Consider the following 18,789-nt stretch of genomic DNA (forward strand, 5'->3'; position numbering starts at 1 on the left):
ATCAATATTGTCAAATGGACAGCAGTGACCCAGCAGCTTATTTTACGTTCTTTTGCTGTTTTTGAATTCTGTGAATAGGAATAATTTAAGATGAGCAACAGCTGACTTTCAGGATAAGTTTATCAATCCACCCAACTAAAGGTTGATCCAAAGTAAGGCTCGTTCCTCATCTTATAATACTTTACAATTCCAGGTCGGCGGGTTACTTTTTCACCTGCTTAGATTGCTCGGAAATGGTCTGATCTGTGAATTTCAATAACACAAAGTTTGAAAAGTTAACAAAAGTTTAACAAAGTTAACAAAAAGATTGAAAAGACTAGGCTTGTATTCACTGGAGTTTAGAAGGATGAGGTGTTATCTTATAGAAATACATAAAATTATAAAAGGATTGGACAAGCTAGATGCAGGAAAAAATGTTCCCAATGTGGGGCGAGTTCAGAACCAGGGGCCACAGTCTTAGAATAAAGGGGAGGTCATTTTTAAGACTGAGGTGAGAAAAAACTTTTTCACCCAGAGAGTTGTGAATTTATGGAATTCCCTGCCACAGAGGGCAGTGGAGGCCAAGTCACTGGATGGAGTTAAGAGGGAGTTAGATAGAGCTCTAGGGACTAGTGGAGTCAAGCGATATGGGGAGAAGGCAGGCACGGGTTATTGATTGGCGACGATCAGCCATGAACGCAATGAATGGCGGTGCTGGCTCGAAGGGCCGAATGGCCTCCTCCTGCACCTATTTTCTATGTTTTTATGTTTCTATGTCTAAAGTCATGCCACCTGTGAGAGTGTCAAGAAACACAAGTCGGAGAAAATGAATTTCTGTGTTTATTATTGGTTTTTCTCACAGTGAGAGTGAGAGTGTATTTTATTTCCTCTCTGAAAAGTTTGGGTGCTGACTTGTGAATTTTGTAAGGGGAAATTTACATAACCCAAATGGCCTTGATGATGTGGGTGTCGACTGTATTCTCTGACTAATATGTAATATTCTCAGTTAAGGTTTTACCAGTTTAGCTCCAGACATCATTACAACCTTCAACTGTGGATAAAAGAGTAGAATTCCAGAGCTGGGGTTCATAACATCATAAGTGTTAGGAGCAGAATTAGTCCATTCAGCCCATCAATTCTACTCCGCCATTCAATCATGGCTGATCTATCTCTCCCTCTCAACCCCATTCTCCTGCCTTTTCCTTATAACCTCTGACACCCGCACTAATCAAGAATCTATCTCTGCCTTAAAAATATCCACTGACTTGGCCTCCACAGCTTTCTGTGGCATTGAATTCCACAAATTCACCACCCTCTGACTAAAGAAATTCCTCCTCATCTCCTTCCTAAAAGAACGTCCTTTTATTCTGCAGCTGTGACCTCTGTCCTTAGACTCTCCCACTAGTGGAAACATCCTCTCCACATCCTCACTATTCAGGCCTTTCACTATTCGGTAAGTTTCAATGTGGTCTACCCTCATCCTTCTAAACTACAGTCCCAGTGCCAACAAATGCTCCTCATGCAGTGAGATGGGAGTGAGAATGACTGCTCTTGAGATCATGGCAGCATTTGATGAAATTGGCAACAAACCTCTGGTAAAACTAGTCATAGAGTCAGGCTGTTGTTTATAGACAACAGCTCGGCATTCAATACCATCATCCCCTCCAAGCTGGTTACCAAGCTCATGGAACTGGGCCCCTGCGCACCCCTCTGCAATTGGATCCTCGACTTCCTCATCCACCGACCACAGTCTGTTCGAATTGGCAGGAATGCTTCATTCTCAGTAACAATCAGTGTACCTCAAGACTGCGTGCTCAGCCCCCTGCTTTACTCACTCTATACCCATGACTGCGTAACCGGTCATAGTGCGAACTCCATCATCAAGTTCGCCGACGACACCACTGTGGTTGAATGAATTACAGATGGTGATGAGTCAGAGTATAGAAGTGAGATCGACCGATTGACCAAATGGTGCCAGCACAACAACCTGACTCTCAACACCAGCAAAACCGAGGAACTGATTGGAAGGGGAAGCATGAGGACCCACAATCCTGTTTATATCAATGATCGATGGTGGAAAGGGTCAAAAACCTCAAATTCCTGGGCGTGCATATTTCCGAAGATCTTTCCTGGACCCAGCACACTGATGCAATTATAAAGAAGGAACATCCTGAGAAGATGACGGAGAATCGGTATGTCAAGCAGGACTTTCTCGAACTTCTACAGGTGCACGGTGGAGAGCATAATGACTGGTTGCATCGTAGCCTGGTTCAGCAACTTGAACGTCCAGGAGCGGAAAAAACTGCAGAAAGTTGTGACCGCTGCCCAGTCCATCACCGGCTTTGACCTCCCCACCATCGAAGGGATTTATCGAAGTCGCTGCCTCAAAAAGACAGCCAACATCATCAAAGACCCACACCATCCTGGTCACACACTCATTTCACCGTTGCCATCGGGAAGAAGGTACAGGAGCCTGAAAACTGTAACATCCAGGTTCAGGAATAGCTGCTTCCCCACAGCCATCAGCCTATTAAATACAATAACAAATAAGCTCTGAACTACAACAGACTATTATTATTATTGCACTATAATTTTTTTTAATTGTATAATATATACATCAATGCTCGTTAAATGCCAGACATGCTTTAATATGATTTAAAGTATTACACATATTACATTACTCTAAAACAAAACTAAATAGAATGTTCCCACATATCTCTCCTATCTGTGATAAATGTCAGCATCTAGAGGCCAACCTAGCACATACTTTTGTAAACTGTATAAAAATCAAACATTTCTGGATTGATATTTTTAGAATATTTTCTGAAGTTATTAATACTATATTAGATCTCGATTCAAAACTAATAATACTTGGCATAACAGAACAAAGTCTAACACTCACAACAAACCAAAGAGACTTTCTTGACTACAGTATAATAACTGGGAAAAAAATTAATACTAAAATTTTGGAAAGGCCCTATAACCCCCACAATTAAAATGTGGATTATGGAAATGTCGGAGACCCTACACTTGGAAAGAATCAGACTTGTCTTAATGGACAAACAAGAACTTTTTGTTAGAATATGGTCTCCATTCATTGACTAATTGAAGGGGTAGATCGGTCCAGCACGGGAACCTAACTGAAGCTTGAACTCAGGATTAGATGAAAAGTTATACTTTATAATCCACAAACCTATCTCCAAAGATGTACTATTAGTAAATCATTCCATTCTTTTTTTTTATCTTGACAATTGTGGGGTTTTTTTCCTTTCTCTCTTACTTCCTATCTTTAAAAAAAACTAGAAGCAGAACCAATCTACAATTGATAATATTAACAATGTACGACTGATATACACGAAATGTTTATAATATGTGTTTGCTTCTAATAAAAATATATTTTTTTTAATTAAAAAATAAATTGATTATGTGTGCATGTGTATGTGCATACACTGAACATTTTTTACTCCCGTTATGTGCTATGTTTACATATTCTGTTGTGCTGCAGCAAGTAAGAATTTAATTGTCCTATCGGACATATGACAATAAAACACTCTTGACTAGAGTCATAGAGTTAAGCTAGCATGGAAACAAGCCCTTTAGCCCAACTTGCCCAGGCCGTCCAAGATGTCACATCTATACTTGGTTATCAAAGAGAAAATACTCCAAAGGTCAGTGATACCTTGCACACAGGAAGATAGTTGTGATTGTTGGAGGTCAGTCATCCAGGACATCACCACACGAGCTCCTAGGCTCGATCAATTTTGCTACCTCAAGGCCAGGGGTGCAAATGGTCACTGATGACAATGCTCGTTTCTATTTGCAATTCCTCACCAAATGAAATAGCTGATATCTCCATGCATCAACATCCAGATAGCAGTGAACTTTGGGTTGGTTGATGAGAGCTAAGTCATCTTCACACTAGATCGTAGCCATCAACTGTTTGTGATATTCAGAGATATTACGGCCATTGTGTCCTTCACTGACAACATCCTGGCAATCATCAAAGACCAGAAAATCAATTGGACAAGCTACATTAGTACTGTAGTTCAGTATTCAGTATTCAGTGTTTCTTTAATATCATTTTCACTGAGTACTCGCATACACAGAGGAAACGAAAAAACGTTGCTCGATCGGTTTCCATTCAGTGTATAAATTTTAAAAAAAGGAAAAAAAAAAGGGATAAATACATAGAGTTTTAAAAACAAATTAAAATTACCATGTTTAAAACAGAAAGTAGGCCTAAAATTAACAATATAATAAAAACAGACATTCCGATCGACAGTGGCTTTACAGTGGCTTTACTTTGACAGGTGCCTAACTGCCAAAGTATGGGCGGGGTTGGATGTGTTGGTGAGCGATATTAGAAGAACAATTCAGAGACTGGTGGATTGTAACTCACTTCCTGCCATCCTAATACCTTTGTACCATTTACAGGGCACATGTGCAGCAGTATAATCTACAATGGCCTGGTTAAGTAGCAACATTTAATATCTTCCTGGACATGATAGTCCAACTCACTGTTTTATGTGTGGCATCATGTCCCAGCTGCCACATAAAACATTAATTATTTCCATCATTGCCTGCAGTAAGTTCTATCTACAAAATGCACAGCAATTACTCATCAACTTCATAATTCCATCCCAACTCATCTTCAACTCCTGGACCTAATAGTCAGCACCCGTCTCTGCCACTGCCCCTCGATGTTCTGACCCATGGACCAAAATCATTTAGGACAGGCAACAACACCTCCTCCAGGTTCACAAGATTGATCCCTGGGATGGCGACTCTGTCAGATGAAGAAAGATTGAAAAGACTAGGCTTGTATTCACTGGAGTTTAGAAGGATGAGGGGGATCTTATAGAAACATATAAAATTATAAAAGGACTGGACAAGCTAGATGCAGGAAAAATGTTCCCAATGTTGGGCGAGCCCAGAACCAGGGGCCATAGTCTTAGAATAAAGGGGAGGCCATTTAAGACTGAGGTGAGAAAAAATGTTTTCACCCAGAGAGTTGTGAATTTATGGAATTCGCTGCCACAGAGGGCAGTGGAGGCCAAATCACTAGATGGATTTAAGAGAGAGTTAGATAGAGCTCTAGGGGCTAGTGGAATCAAGGGATATGGGGAGAAGGCAGGCACGGGTTATTGATTGGGGACGATCAGCCATGATCACATTGAATGGCGGTGCTGGCTCGAAGGGCCGAATGGCCTCCTCCTGCACCTATTTTCTATGTTCTATGTCCATGTTTCCACAATAATTCTCAACCTCAATGCCTTGCAAGGAGTGTTTTCAGTCCATTACGATAGATACTATCTGTACACTCACAGCTATGCAGGCACATTCTCTTCTAACTTCACCTCTATAAAATGGATCAGTATCACCTTGTTGAGTAATAACTACCATGATGCAATAAATTCCCTGATGCAGAAAAAATAATATATTAAAATAAATTCTAAAAATTGATGAGCAGATGTGCACATGATTCCAGATTATTATATATAATATTGTGTGGGAGTGGGAGTGGGAGTGTGCAATGTTAATGGTGCTACTCATCACAAGCCTTCTGAACTCATACTCAAAAGCTAAAATGAAAGTCATGCTGTTGGCAATGAACAATACCATTTTTTTGAACAGGATTATCGAAAAAGAATTAATTGTGCAGTTTCAATCTTCACTCTTTCCTGAGTCAAAACTATGAAGCCCATTTAACATCTCTTAAGGGGCTGTCCCATTGCGGCGACCTAATTAGACGAGTTTGCCCTCGACTCAAACTCGCAGCATGGTCGACATGAGGTCCTAGGAGGTCCTATGAGGTCACTGGAACTCTCCTTCATGCTCGAGGGAAGTTCCTGCATACTCGTGGCCTCAGCTAGGTCGCGGAAATGTTTTCAGCATTTTGAAAAATTTTCCGCAAATAAAATTTGGTTGGCATGGTTCTTTTTGACTCGTAGTGCAGTGGAGTGCGGTCGTTATTTAGTTACAGGCAGTCGACGGCAGCCGTAGGCAATCTCCTTTGCTGACCGGGCATTTTGATTGTCTCATTGGAGTTTTCAGGACCAGGGAAAACCAACCGGTAGGTAAAATGCCCGCTAAACTTTATTAAACTTCTTAAAAGTGTCTCCATTCCTTCTCCCCCCCCCTTCTCCCCCCTTCTCTCTCCTTCTCTCCCCCTCTCTCCCCCTCTCTCCCCTTCTCTCCCTTTCTCTCCCCCCCCCTCCCCCTCCGCGCTCTCTAAAGGACTTACCATACACTGTGGCAGCCGTTTACCGCCCTCTTCATCGTGGGTGTGAATTTCAGACCGCGCTCCCCCGCTTTCCCTGGCCCCCACCTTTGCGATGTGTGTGTGTGTGTGTGTGTGTGTGTGTGTGTGTGTGTGTGTGTGTGTGTGTGTGTGTGTGTGTGTGTATGTGTGTGTGTGTGTGTGTGTGTGTGTGTGTGTGTGTGTGTGTGTGTGTGTGTGTGTGTGTGTGTGTGTGTGTGCGCGCGCGGTCGGTCGATCCAGCTCGCAGTTTCAACGCGGACGGTCGATCCAGCTCGAGGTTTTCCAAGCGAATGCCCTCGAACTTGAAGGTCGAAGGTACTATTCTTAACTCGCGGGGATTAGGTCGCCGCAGTGAGACAGCCCCTTTACTCTCCTCAAGCTTTCTAAACCCAAAATTTGGCACACCCAATGGCTGCTGCTTAACAAACCTTGACTTCTGCCCTGTACGCTGCAGTGCTGGTGATTTGCTACACCATGAGTCTTGGCCCCTCCTTAAGTTTCTCATTTTAAAGGAAAATGCAGACAACAGATCAAGTCATTCTTGGACCTGATCCCATTACAGTGGTATATTGCAGTGCAACAGGAGAAGAATACAATGCCTTTCCTTGTGTGTAGCCTCTGCAACAATGAATGTACCCCAGCTGAAACTGCTGTGCTGAAACTGGAGTTCACTGCCATTGCAGACCAGGATAGCTGCTGGACTCGTTCAAGGCATACTCCCTACACAAATTCAATCTGATTGTTTTCCATTCCATTTTCTGCTCTCTTCTTTAGTGCAAATGCCAATCCACTTCACCAAACTTTTAAGAGTGGTTACCACGGCACGCCATGCAATAACATTTGTACTTGCACTGTTACTGTTGACATTCTCTGAATTTTTCAAGTTGTGACATTTAGAAAATGTCCAAAAAGCCATGATTCAATTTTCTGGATTTTGCAATATCTGAATTTTTGGAAAAAAAGATCCTTGAGGGTTAGTTCTGGGGGAGCATGCCCTCGCATGGAATGATGTGGGAATGCAATTTTTAATTTGTTTGCATCCACAGCAATAGCTTGGCACTGCCAGCTCCTGTGGGCTAATATCTGCTGCTTGATAATTTGAAGCAGGTCCTGTACCTATTAAAAGGAAGTGGAATGAACCGAGTGGAGTAAGTGAATATGAAAGCAGCTATACATTGGAAAAAGGCCAAGCGTTTAGGAAATTGGAAGATCGGAGAGGGCAGAGAACAAATATTCCTTTTGACAAAAGATTTCCCAGGAAATTATTAAGCAACGATCTGAAATGTTGGGATGTGCACACTTTTCACTTATTGTGTATAAATCACTATTTTAATTTAGGTGCTTTTAAGGTGGTGTCTCTTATTGGGAAAAGGAGGAACGTCTTCTTCATAGCTTGGAAATAAATAATTTGACTGCACTTTTAATTGCCTGGCCAGCTTTCAATAAGCAGGAAAGGCTTGACAGATTACGCAAACGTTTAGGCAGGCTCTTGCACCAACTGAACTTTGATTGAGGTGCTGCAAGACATTTGATCTGCCCTGTTATTTAAAGTGTCAAAACAAGTGGAAGCTGTTCATCCTCTCAGGACATGGTTCCATAATCCCCTGTAAAAAGCTTGCACTTTCCATAGGTCCACTTATGATCAAAGTATTTAGAATTAGTACAAGTCAATAAATGCCTTTGAAAGAGGAGTAAGGTGCAATTAGTAAAAAGGATGCTTTTGCAAAATACCTAAGATAATATTTTTGCACGGCATAATTTTTCTTTCATAAATATTAATCATGGGGCTTCAACAGAGGCTTGGTTTAATCTAGTAATATAATGCAGTGTAATATCAAAACAAATGCCGGCTTTCAACATTTAAAGAAAACTATTTGGTTTATGTTTCCTACTTCTCTAGACCATTTCTTCAAGTTTGTTTTAATACTCAGGCTCCAGATTACTCAAAGGAGTTTATAGCCAATTGGTCTTTCAGCCCAGGTTTGCCCAGATGGTAATCAAATACTTTTTTGTTGTACCAGTCCTGTTGGGGGCTAAATGCTGGCAGGAAATTCCTCCGCCCTCTTTAATTTTGCCTCTGAGATCTTTCACATCCCGTTTAAAGGGAAAACCACCTTGCTTACTGCTCCGTCCAAAAGATAATGAATCTGCAGATTGATGGCACAGTATGCCTCTATCCAAATGCAGTTAACATGCAAAGGGAGAAACTGCAGATGCAGGTACAGATAGGCACGTTCCAGGTCAAGACCCTTCTTCAGTCTGAATTCCTTCTTTCCAGAGATGTTGCCTGTCCCGCTGAGTTACTCCAGCAGTTAATATACATTTTTTTTAGCACATACAATTTTCACACAGTACTAAAGGGGCAAATAATAAAAGATGACACTGTAACTGGATGAGGCCCAGTTAAAATATATTCAGAAAGCCTAAAGTATTGCTACGGATTATTTATAACAGTGTTGTGTAATTTGTCCTGTGATATAATAGGGCTTTTGTGGTTGTTAGTATATTGATCATTAAAACAGGTATAATGCTGTTGTGTCAATTAAGTTAATATTATAAGTTGTAAAGTGCGGCAAGTTGGCAAGTTATTGCTTCAGGTTAATTTATTAATGACCTTAATTATACTTTTGGCTTCAAATGCAGCTAGCTCACCGTGCAAACTTCCATGATTTGGGGACTACTGCCTTAACTTGTCAGTCAGGTTCAACTCGGGCAAATATTGCGAAAGATATAGAGTGTCAGTGGAACATTTTTAAGAAGGGTGTTATCTGCAAGACTGGTTAATCTGATGGAAGGTTTTGCATGTTTTAGCAAAGCTCGGTGGTCTGATTGAAAAGATAAACAACATAAAGTATAGGAAGTTAAACTATCTGTGGTAACATTCTTTCATTTGGTATCTAAAAAAAGACTATTAAATACACCTTAAGTGTTATTTTGTTTTCACCCCCAATCCAAAATATATTGGAACATTGCTCGCTCTGTGAAGATTTGTGTGGCATTCAGGTGAGTTTATGCTCGATACTACTTATGGCTTTTGCTCATGTTTGTGAATCATTCTTTGAGTTGATTCACAAGTCATTTGTTATAATCTGTTGAAACTCTGACATAATGCTATAGAAATGAAAAGGTATGGATCATCGTCCACTTTATACACCCTGATACAAAGTCAAAGTCAAAGTCAAAGTCAAAGTAGCCTTTATTGTCATTCAGACCTTTCGGTTGTGACCCCACCGGGCGATGGTAAGTCAGTCCCGCGGCTGAATCCAAGCACCGCGAATGGGCCGGTTCAAACTCCGCGGCCCGGGGCATTCAAAACTGCCGAAGCTGCCGCTCTCCAGTCCAGCGGACGCAGCTGTTGTTGCGGGAGCTCCGGAAAAACAGGTCACCAACCTGTGACCTGCGAGCTCCTGACGATGTCGTCCACCGGGCCCGTGGCTGATCCTCCGAGGTCGGGCCGCCGCTGCCGCTGGAACGCTACAGCCCCGAGGTCGGGTCGCCGCTGCCGCCAGAACGCCACAGCTCCAAGGTCGGGTCGCCGCAGCTGCTGCCGCTGCCGCTGGAACGCCACAGCTTTGAGGTCGGGTCACCGCTGACGCCGAAACGCTGCCCCAGCTCCGAGGTCACCAGCTCCGCTATTAGGCATCGGCGCAGGCAGAGACGGAGACGGGGATATGACAAGAGAAGTCGCATCCCCCCCGAGGGAAGAGACCAAAAACACGTTTATCCCCCCCACCCACACACATACACAACCTAATAAACCAAAAATTAACTAAAACAGGACAAAAGAACAACAACAAAAAGAAAAAACAAACGGACTGCAGGCTAGCCGTAGCTGCTAAGGCAGCGCCAACATCTTGCAAGGAGGCTTAACAGTAAAGCAGCTCCCAAAGCACCAAGCCTCACAATAGCAGGTATCCCAGTGGCATTAATGGGACATATAGAATAAAGAATATAACTAATTGAAATCAATAATTCTTTACATAGTCTGGTAAAGAAAATAAACATATATTGATTGGTAGTGGTGCCAGGGGTAATGGGGAGAAGTCAGGAGAATGGGGTTAGGAGGGAGAGATAGATCAGCCATGATTGAATGGTGGAGTAGACTTGATGGGTTGAATGGCCTAATTCTGCTCCTATACTTGTGACCTTATGACCTAATATGCAGCCAGAATGTTTACCATAGCTAGAGAACCAATCACTCCTGTTGCCATGTGTTGGCGTGAATCTTACCACATTAAGTTCCAGCTTGGTTGCTTTGGAGATGAGAGATCACCAGCGGTGGAGCACCTTGTTCACAACACGTCAAACCTGTGTGAGTGAGCGGAGCTAAACCTCCTGAACATGTCAAACTCAACCACTGTTAAGCAAAACATTTGAACCTGAAAGATTTCAGTAGAGTGGGTAAGAAAGAGTGGATTGAGAGAGCAAAGAGAGGAAATAAGAAATTACTTTTAATCTTAATGTTTCCTTAAAGGAAATTCAGTTGATCAAAAATCTGGAAAGAGACAAGTCATCTTAGAAACATAGAAACATAGCAAAAATAGGTGCAGGACTAGGCCATTCTACATGGAAAACAGCAACACACACTACAAACAGGCTGCAAACATCCATTAACACCTGCCTTAGGAGAATATGGTGGGGAGACAAAGTAAGCTGTGGAAAAGAACAAGCCAGAAGCCCATTGATTTTCAAATTCGAAGGAGAAAATGGAGTTGTATTGGACACACCCTCAGGAAACCTGCCACAAACATCACCCGACAAGCCCTGAAATGGAACCCCCAAGGAAAAAGGAAAACAGGTCGCCCCAGGAACAGCTGGAGATGTCCAGACAGAAATGTCTGAGAGTTGTTAAAATATGGTCTCCATTCATTAACTATTTGAAGGGATAGATTGGCCCGGCACGGAAACCCAACTGAAGTTTGAACTCAGGATTAGATGAAAAGTTATACTTTATAATCTACGAACCTATCTCCAATGACGTATTATTAATAATTCATTCCGCTTTTTCTCTTTTTTGACATTTGTAATTCTTTTTTTCTCTTTCTCTCTCTTTCTATCTATATAAAAAAACACTAGTAGCAGAATCAATTGACAATTGAAAATTTTAATAATGTATGATTGATGTATATGAAAAGTTTTTTACTATAATATGTAACTATACTTTACCATAATATGTTTGCTTCTAATAAAAATATTTTTTAAAAAAAGAAATGTCTGAGAATGGGCTCAACTGGGGAGATCTCGAAAGAACAGCCAACAAGTGAGTGGAGGACATTTGTCAATGGCGTATGCTCCCTAGAGGAGCAAAGGGCTTAAGAAGAAGAAGAGTAGGCCATTCGGCACTTCGAGCCAGAATCGTCATTCAATATGATCATGGCTGATCATCTACAATCAGTACCCCGTTCTGGCTTTTACCGCATATCCCTTGATTCCTTGAATCACAGATCCGAATGGAGAAACTTTGATTTTCTGTGGAGAGTTTAGTCTGCATCCACCAAGCTAACCAGGCCCTGTTTCCTTTATCCTCATTACTTTTTGTCATATCTTTCATTCATTTGCCCTAAATCTCTCTACATCACCATCTATATCTCTCATTTACCTTTCCCCCGACTCTAGTCTGAAGAAGGATCTCAACCCAAAACGGCACCAACTCCTTCTCTCCAGAGATGCTGCCTGTCCCGCTGAGTTACTCCAGCATTTTGTGTCTATCTTCAGTTTAAACCAGCATCTGCAGTTCCTTCCTATGCCATTCTATCTGTTTGAACAGGGAATAACGTGCGTTTGCAAGCAGTTTGTGAAGGACTGGTCTCCAGAGAAGAAGAGGGTGGCGAGGGAAGTAGGGGGAGACCGAGAGGCACAGCTGAATGCACATTTTCCAAAAAAAAACTTTTGAATTGCTGCCAAACCTTTTCTGTTCTTTGTACCTCATGGGAAAGCTTGGTTGATCAAATATGAAGCTATTGTTTCTGAGATTACCTAAACCTAAATCTGCCATTAGAGGGCTTTTTGTTAAATTTTAACTTAATTGGCTTTATTTTTAAAGTTGCAGTTTTTAAAGATTTGCGTTTTCAAATTTTGTTTACCAATGCTGAATTCTGAATCTGAAGTTCTGATGTTCAGCATAGATCTCAAGATTATGGCATGGCCAGCCGAGGGACTAGTTATGTGACAACAATTGCTAATAACTCAGTTTTCTTCTGAGTTACAAACAGGGTTCACCTTGGTTATAAAACCATTTGCTGGAATGGTTGGGAGTACATGGGAGTACCCAGACTGCTGTCAGACTTGAGTCTCTGTTCTACACCACACCCTTAGAGTTCATGGACAAATTTTAATGTAAATAAATGCACCAAATGTAAACTGCTTTACCTCAGCAATTGAACAACCCTGGAGGCTGATTTATTCGCCGCTTGGCTATTTTGTGATGTGTTTTTGGATTAGATTTTCTATTAAATGGTGGAAACATTTTGTCTCCCGGTGAAGAAGCTGGGTTTGTAAATCTAGTAACAAGGGTGTCAACACACCCTTGCTACTTGCTCCAGAAGCTTTTAGAATCCAGGCAGGCAGATTTATTTGCTTCTGAAATTAGATATTCTCCGTATGAACTACGCATAATACATGTTTTGTTCCGTTGAATTTATGAAAGATTTGGCCGGTAAAATGAAGAAATAATTCTTGATTGATTGCAATAGCACATTTGCTTCTCAAATCATGAAAGGGACACAGTTCAAACAGTAAGAATGAATGTGGCCATGGTAGTTGTTCAGAGTTGTTCTTGATGTAGTTTCGGTTTCACTAATATTTAAATGCTGCAAATAAATTTACCCATGATTAAGATTCCCCTTGGGAGTGAGAGAGTTTTAATAGTCCAGTGACCAGGATAAAGTGTCCCACGTCCTCCTCACCAAGAGGTAGAACTCCAGTTATATCTCTTGCTGGTAATTGGGGTGCAAGGCTAAAGCAAGCAGTCTGGCATGCGGCCTGGATGACTTTAATGCCTGAACATTACTTATGTTTTCTGGCATTGAGTTTGAATGAAAGCTGGTAGGGTGACATAAGCCGTAAATCATGAAGCTCAGTGCTGACCCCAGCAACAAAGAAAATGGCTGGGAAGCTAACAACGCAAGCGGTGAATTTGAGGGCCTATCCCGAACATTCGAACCAAAGGGAAAATACTGGGTAAACACCATCCGTTGGGAGAGAGACAGAAAAAGCTGGAGTAACGCAGCGGATCAGACAGCATCACTGGAGAAAAGGAATAGGTGGCGTTCCGGGTCAGGACACTTATTCAGACATCAAACATCGAAAACTTTACTTATCAGAAACAGCACATTTAGTTCGCTAATAACCATATAACCATATAACAATTACAGCACGGAAACAGGCCATCTCGGCCCTACAAGTCCGTGCCGAACAACTTTTTTCCCTTAGTCCCACCTGCCTGCACTCATACCATAACCCTCCATTCCCTTCTCATCCATATGCCTATCCAATTTATTTTTAAATGATACCAACGAACCTGCCGCCACCACTTCCACTGGAAGCTCATTCCACACCGCTACCACTCTCTGAGTAAAGAAGTTCCCCCTCATGTTACCCCTAAACTTCTGTCCCTTAATTCTGAAGTCATGTCCTCTTGTTTGAATCTTCCCTATTCTCAAAGGGAAAAGCTTGATCACATCAACTCTGTCTAACCCTCTCATCATTTTAAAGACCTCTATCAAGTCCCCCCTTAACCTTCTGCGCTCCAGAGAATAAAGACCTAACTTATTCAACCTATCTCTGTAACTTAGTTGTTGAAACCCAGGCAACATTCTAGTAAATCTCCTCTGTAATCTCCAGCAATCCAATGCCATTCCCAATATCTTAGACTTTCCATGCAGTACACTATCCTATGTTTCACACACCTAATCACCCTTTCCTTCAAACATACAATGGACTTTCGTTCACCTATTCAATATATTAATCTATACCAGGTTCCAACAATTCCAGGCAAAGACAATGTTCCTAACCTCCCTTCTCCAGCTTTTATTCATAATGTTAAATTAATGTCCCTTGTTGCTGAAGTAGTTTTCCCCTATTCATCCCATGAATGAAGTTCATAATTTTAGAAATTCTTAATTACCCTGTCCCACTTAGGCGATTTTTCAGGCGACTGCCAGCGACTGTCAAGTTGCCGGCAGTCGCCTGAAAAAATGGCAACTGGAACGTCGACTGTCAGAGTGGAACACACACACACACACACACACACACACACACACACACACACACACACACACACACACACACACACACACACACACACACACACACACACACACACACACACACACACATCTCTTCCTTCACCAGCCCGTTATGCAGGGTAAGCGGGGGGGGGGAGGGGAGGAGCGTTGTCTGAGTGAAATTCACACGGTGCAAAGCCAAAGTGATACAGACACACACCGCGATGAACAGGAAGGTTGGCGTTGTAATTAAGGCGGTGAAAGCACAGTGTACGGTAAGACCTTTAAAAGATGGGGGGAGGGCAGGGGAAAGGAGGGAGAAGGATTGGAGAAGGAGTGGAGACAACTTTTAAGAATCCAGAGATACACGGCTGTGAAGCTCGGCGGACATTTAACATTACCGGTCGGTTATCCTTGGTTCTGAAAACTACTGATTACGCTTTTTTTCCCCAATGAACCAATGAAATTCACCGGTCAGCACCGGCTACAACCTACGAGAACCTACGAGAACCTTTGACCTCCTGGCAACCCACCTACGGCACCAGAATTCTCGCTATTCTCCATGGCGGCTTCATTCTGGTCGCCGCTAATTGTTGAACAATTTGCGGCGACCTTAATGAGGCCGCGACTAGTTCCCAGAATGCGGGAACTCCTCACGACCTTGAAGGCGACTCCCCGGCAACCACCCGTGAACATGTGGCAACCATATGGCGACTGCATAGTTTCCTGCAGTCGCCTACAGAGTCGCCAAAGTGGGACAGGCCCATTAGTCTCTTTTCCTTCTCTGTTCTTCTGGAAATGGACCCACAAACTTCATGGAGAAAAATAAAATCCGAAGTCTGAAGAATGGTCTCGACCCGAAACATCACCTATTCCTTTTCTCCAGAGACACTGCCTGTCCCGCTGAGTTACTCCAGCATTTTGACCGGCTACAGTTGTTAACAACTCTTTCTTAGGACTGCATCTTTATTGCACTTCATCTGCACTGTCTGTCCACCAGTGCCAACACATGAACATCTGGAGATGGTTCAGATTCTCCTGCATTAGTGCCTCAATTATATTTTAGGTAGTGCTGCAAGTCAGGTTTCAGTGGAGAAGAAATAGATAGCAAAAGCAAAGAAAATCAAATTATTTTTAGCATGTATGCAGAACATCTATTGCCCTGCACCTGTTTTGTAAATCTCAAAATGAAGGCACGTTACTAAACCTACCTCTTGCAACATTTCCAAAACATTCCAGCTGTCCTTCTGGCCTTCGTTAAGGGATGCACAATTTAGTGACAAGATCTGCTAATTCTGTGTAGTCTTGTGCAATTTCTATTAACTAAAGTCAAATTGAAGCTTGCCAAACACATTGTATACTGAACACTTACAGACATTTGTTCCACCACTCCACCAAACCTCTCTTCTTCTCGTTGAATGAGGGTTAATAACATGAACTGACCCAATATAATTGAATTTGACATTTTATTTTTCTCCATGAAGCATGTGGGTCCATTTCCACAAGAATGGAGAAGGAAAAGAGAGTTAAGAGTTTCTAAAATTATGAACAGCAGTGCTGGGGTGAATAGGGGAAAACCATTTCAGCAACAAGGGTCATTAATTTAACATTATGAATAAAAGCTGGAGAAGGGAGGTTAGGAACATTTCCTTTGCCTGGAATTGTTGGAATCTGGTATAGATTAATATATTGAATAGGTGAACGAAAGTCCATTATATCTTTGAAGGAAAAGGTGATTAGGTGTACGAAGCAGAGGATAGTGTATTGCATGGAAGTGCAAAGTATTGGGAATGGTATTTGACTGCTGGAGATTAGCAAACTACATGTGCTGTTTCTGATAAAGAATAACGTTTTAGATATTCAGGTGCTTCAAACAGTCATATGACAACTTCCATTTATTTTCTTGTGCCTCCCCCTCCAGCAATGAATCGAAAGATATATTTGTTACCATTTACTGTGTTCTACTTATTCCTACACGTGCCATTACATATCTTTCTTCCTTTCTCTCCACCCCAGCCCAATCCAATCCTACATTCTCTCCTTGTCTGTGCCAGGGCGGCATGGTGGCGCAGTGGTAGAGCTGCTGCCATAAGGGCCTGTCCTAATTTCCTGAGTCCTCTGCGAGGTGAAAGGACCGCCCTTTCACCCTTATTTATTTTATTTTTTTGTCCTGTTAAAAAACAAACTGTTAGTTGGAGGTCTTCTTTTATGTGTGGGGTGGGGGAGGGGAAGGGAAAACTTTATTTCCTAGTCCCTACCTGGTCAGAGAGGCGGCTTCCCTCCGAGCTGCTTCTTCGCCCCTTCCTCGCGGCCTACCATCGGACTGGAGTGGCCTTTCCTGTCGGGACCGGCCGGGACTATAGCTTCGGCAGCGGCACAGCGCTGGGACACCATCACGGAGCGGGCGATGCCTTACCGGGTCGCCGTGCGGTAAGCTCCGTAGTGCTGTGACCACCGACTCCAACATCGAGGAGCTGCGGTCTGCGGAGCGGCCAGCCGCAGGCGGGCGGCGCTGGATTTAGAACACCGCGGAGCCTGGGATCTCTTGCCGAGATCACCAGAGTCGGAGCTCTGATCAGCGCGGCCTGAGGACTTCGGGTGCCACGGTTTCCGGGGAGGGAGCGGCCGCTCCAGACATTTCCAAGCCGCTGAGGAGTGTTTACCCGACGCCGGATTTCCATCTTCCCGGCAAAGAGGGTCTGAAAACATCGGACTGGCTGCGGAGGCCACAAATATGCCCCGACCTCGGGTTATTCACAGAGGAAGAGGACTTAACTTTTTGATGCCTTTCCCCACAGTGGAAAATTTTGATTCTGTTGTGGGGGGACGTTCATGTTGAATTCTATAATGTGTTGTGTTAATTTTTTCTCATTTTTAATTTTTCTATGGATGTACGGAAACATAATTATTTATTTTATGTAAAGCACTTTGGTTTCAACGCGAGTTGATTTAAACGTGCTATATAAATAACATTTACTTACTTACATACTTTTAAAAAAATCAAGATTTTTGTGATCTACGAACTCCTCCTCCCGACTATCTTTGTACTCGTGTACTTTTTTGTCATGCTTGAAAAAACGTATCGACTTACCTGATGCCCCGTGTACCTACGGCTGGCATAACGAGCTGCCACGATATATCTACGGACTCCTACAGCCTCCTACGGACTCGCTACGGACATTCGCCGAGTTTGAATCAAGGGGAAAACTCGGGAGAATTCGTGAGTAACTCGGGAAAGTGGGACAGGCCCTTTACAGCGCTTGCAGGGCCAAACACAGGTTCGATCCCAACTACGGGTGCTGTCTGTGCCGAGTTTGCACGTTCTCCCCGTGACCACGTGCGTTTTCTCCGAGATCTTCGGTTTCCTCCCACACTTCAAAGACGTACAGGTTTGCAGGTTAATTGGCTCGGTATAAGTGTAAATTGTCCCTCGTGTGTGTCGGATAGTGTTAGTGTGTGGGGATTGTATGGGCTCGATGGGCCAAAGGGCCTGTTCCCGCGCTGGATCTCTAAACTAAACTGAACTAAACTAAACTATTCATCAGTTCTCCAAATTAGAAATGAGATTTACGTTCATGAATCATCATGTCCTTCCTCACCTAGGACAATGGCAAAGTGTACCTGGACATTCACAGACTTAGAAATATTGCACTCTGTCTAAGACTTGGAACTCCCTATCGACAAGCACCATTGGAGCACTTACACCACAATGGTGCAAGAAAGCAGCTCATAACCACTGGGACAGCAGAGTGCGCAGCGGTAGAGCCACTGCCTTACAGTGCCAGAGACCTGACCACAGGTGCTGTCTGTACGAAGTTTGTACCGTCTCCACGTGACCTGTGTGGGTTTTCTCTGAGATCCTCGGTTTCCTCCCACACTCCAAAGACATACAGGTTTGTAGTGTAATTGGCTTGGTGTAAATGTAAACGTTGTCCCTGGTATGTGTAGGATAGTGTTAATTTGCAGGGATCGTTGGTCGGCACGGACTCAGTGGGCTGAAGGGCCTGTTTCTGCGCCGTATCTCTACACTAAACTGAACTAAACCACCTTCTCAGGGAAAATGAAGGAGGTGGAATAATTGCCACTTTACCAGTTATGCCAGATCACATGATTGAAGGGTCTCGACCCGAAACGTCACCAATTCCTTCTCTCCAGAGATGCTGCCTGACCCGTTGAGTTACTCCAGCATTTTGTGTCTACCTTTGCTTAAAACATTATATCTACTGCACCAAACGGCAATATTCAACAATTAGACATTATGAACTGAAAGGCGTAAAACGTATATTTCAGGTGAATCATTTCATCACTAAGGATTGAATGACG

Source organism: Amblyraja radiata, chromosome 13, assembly GCF_010909765.2.
Source record: "Amblyraja radiata isolate CabotCenter1 chromosome 13, sAmbRad1.1.pri, whole genome shotgun sequence".
Classification (NCBI taxonomy): Eukaryota; Metazoa; Chordata; class Chondrichthyes; order Rajiformes; family Rajidae; genus Amblyraja; species Amblyraja radiata.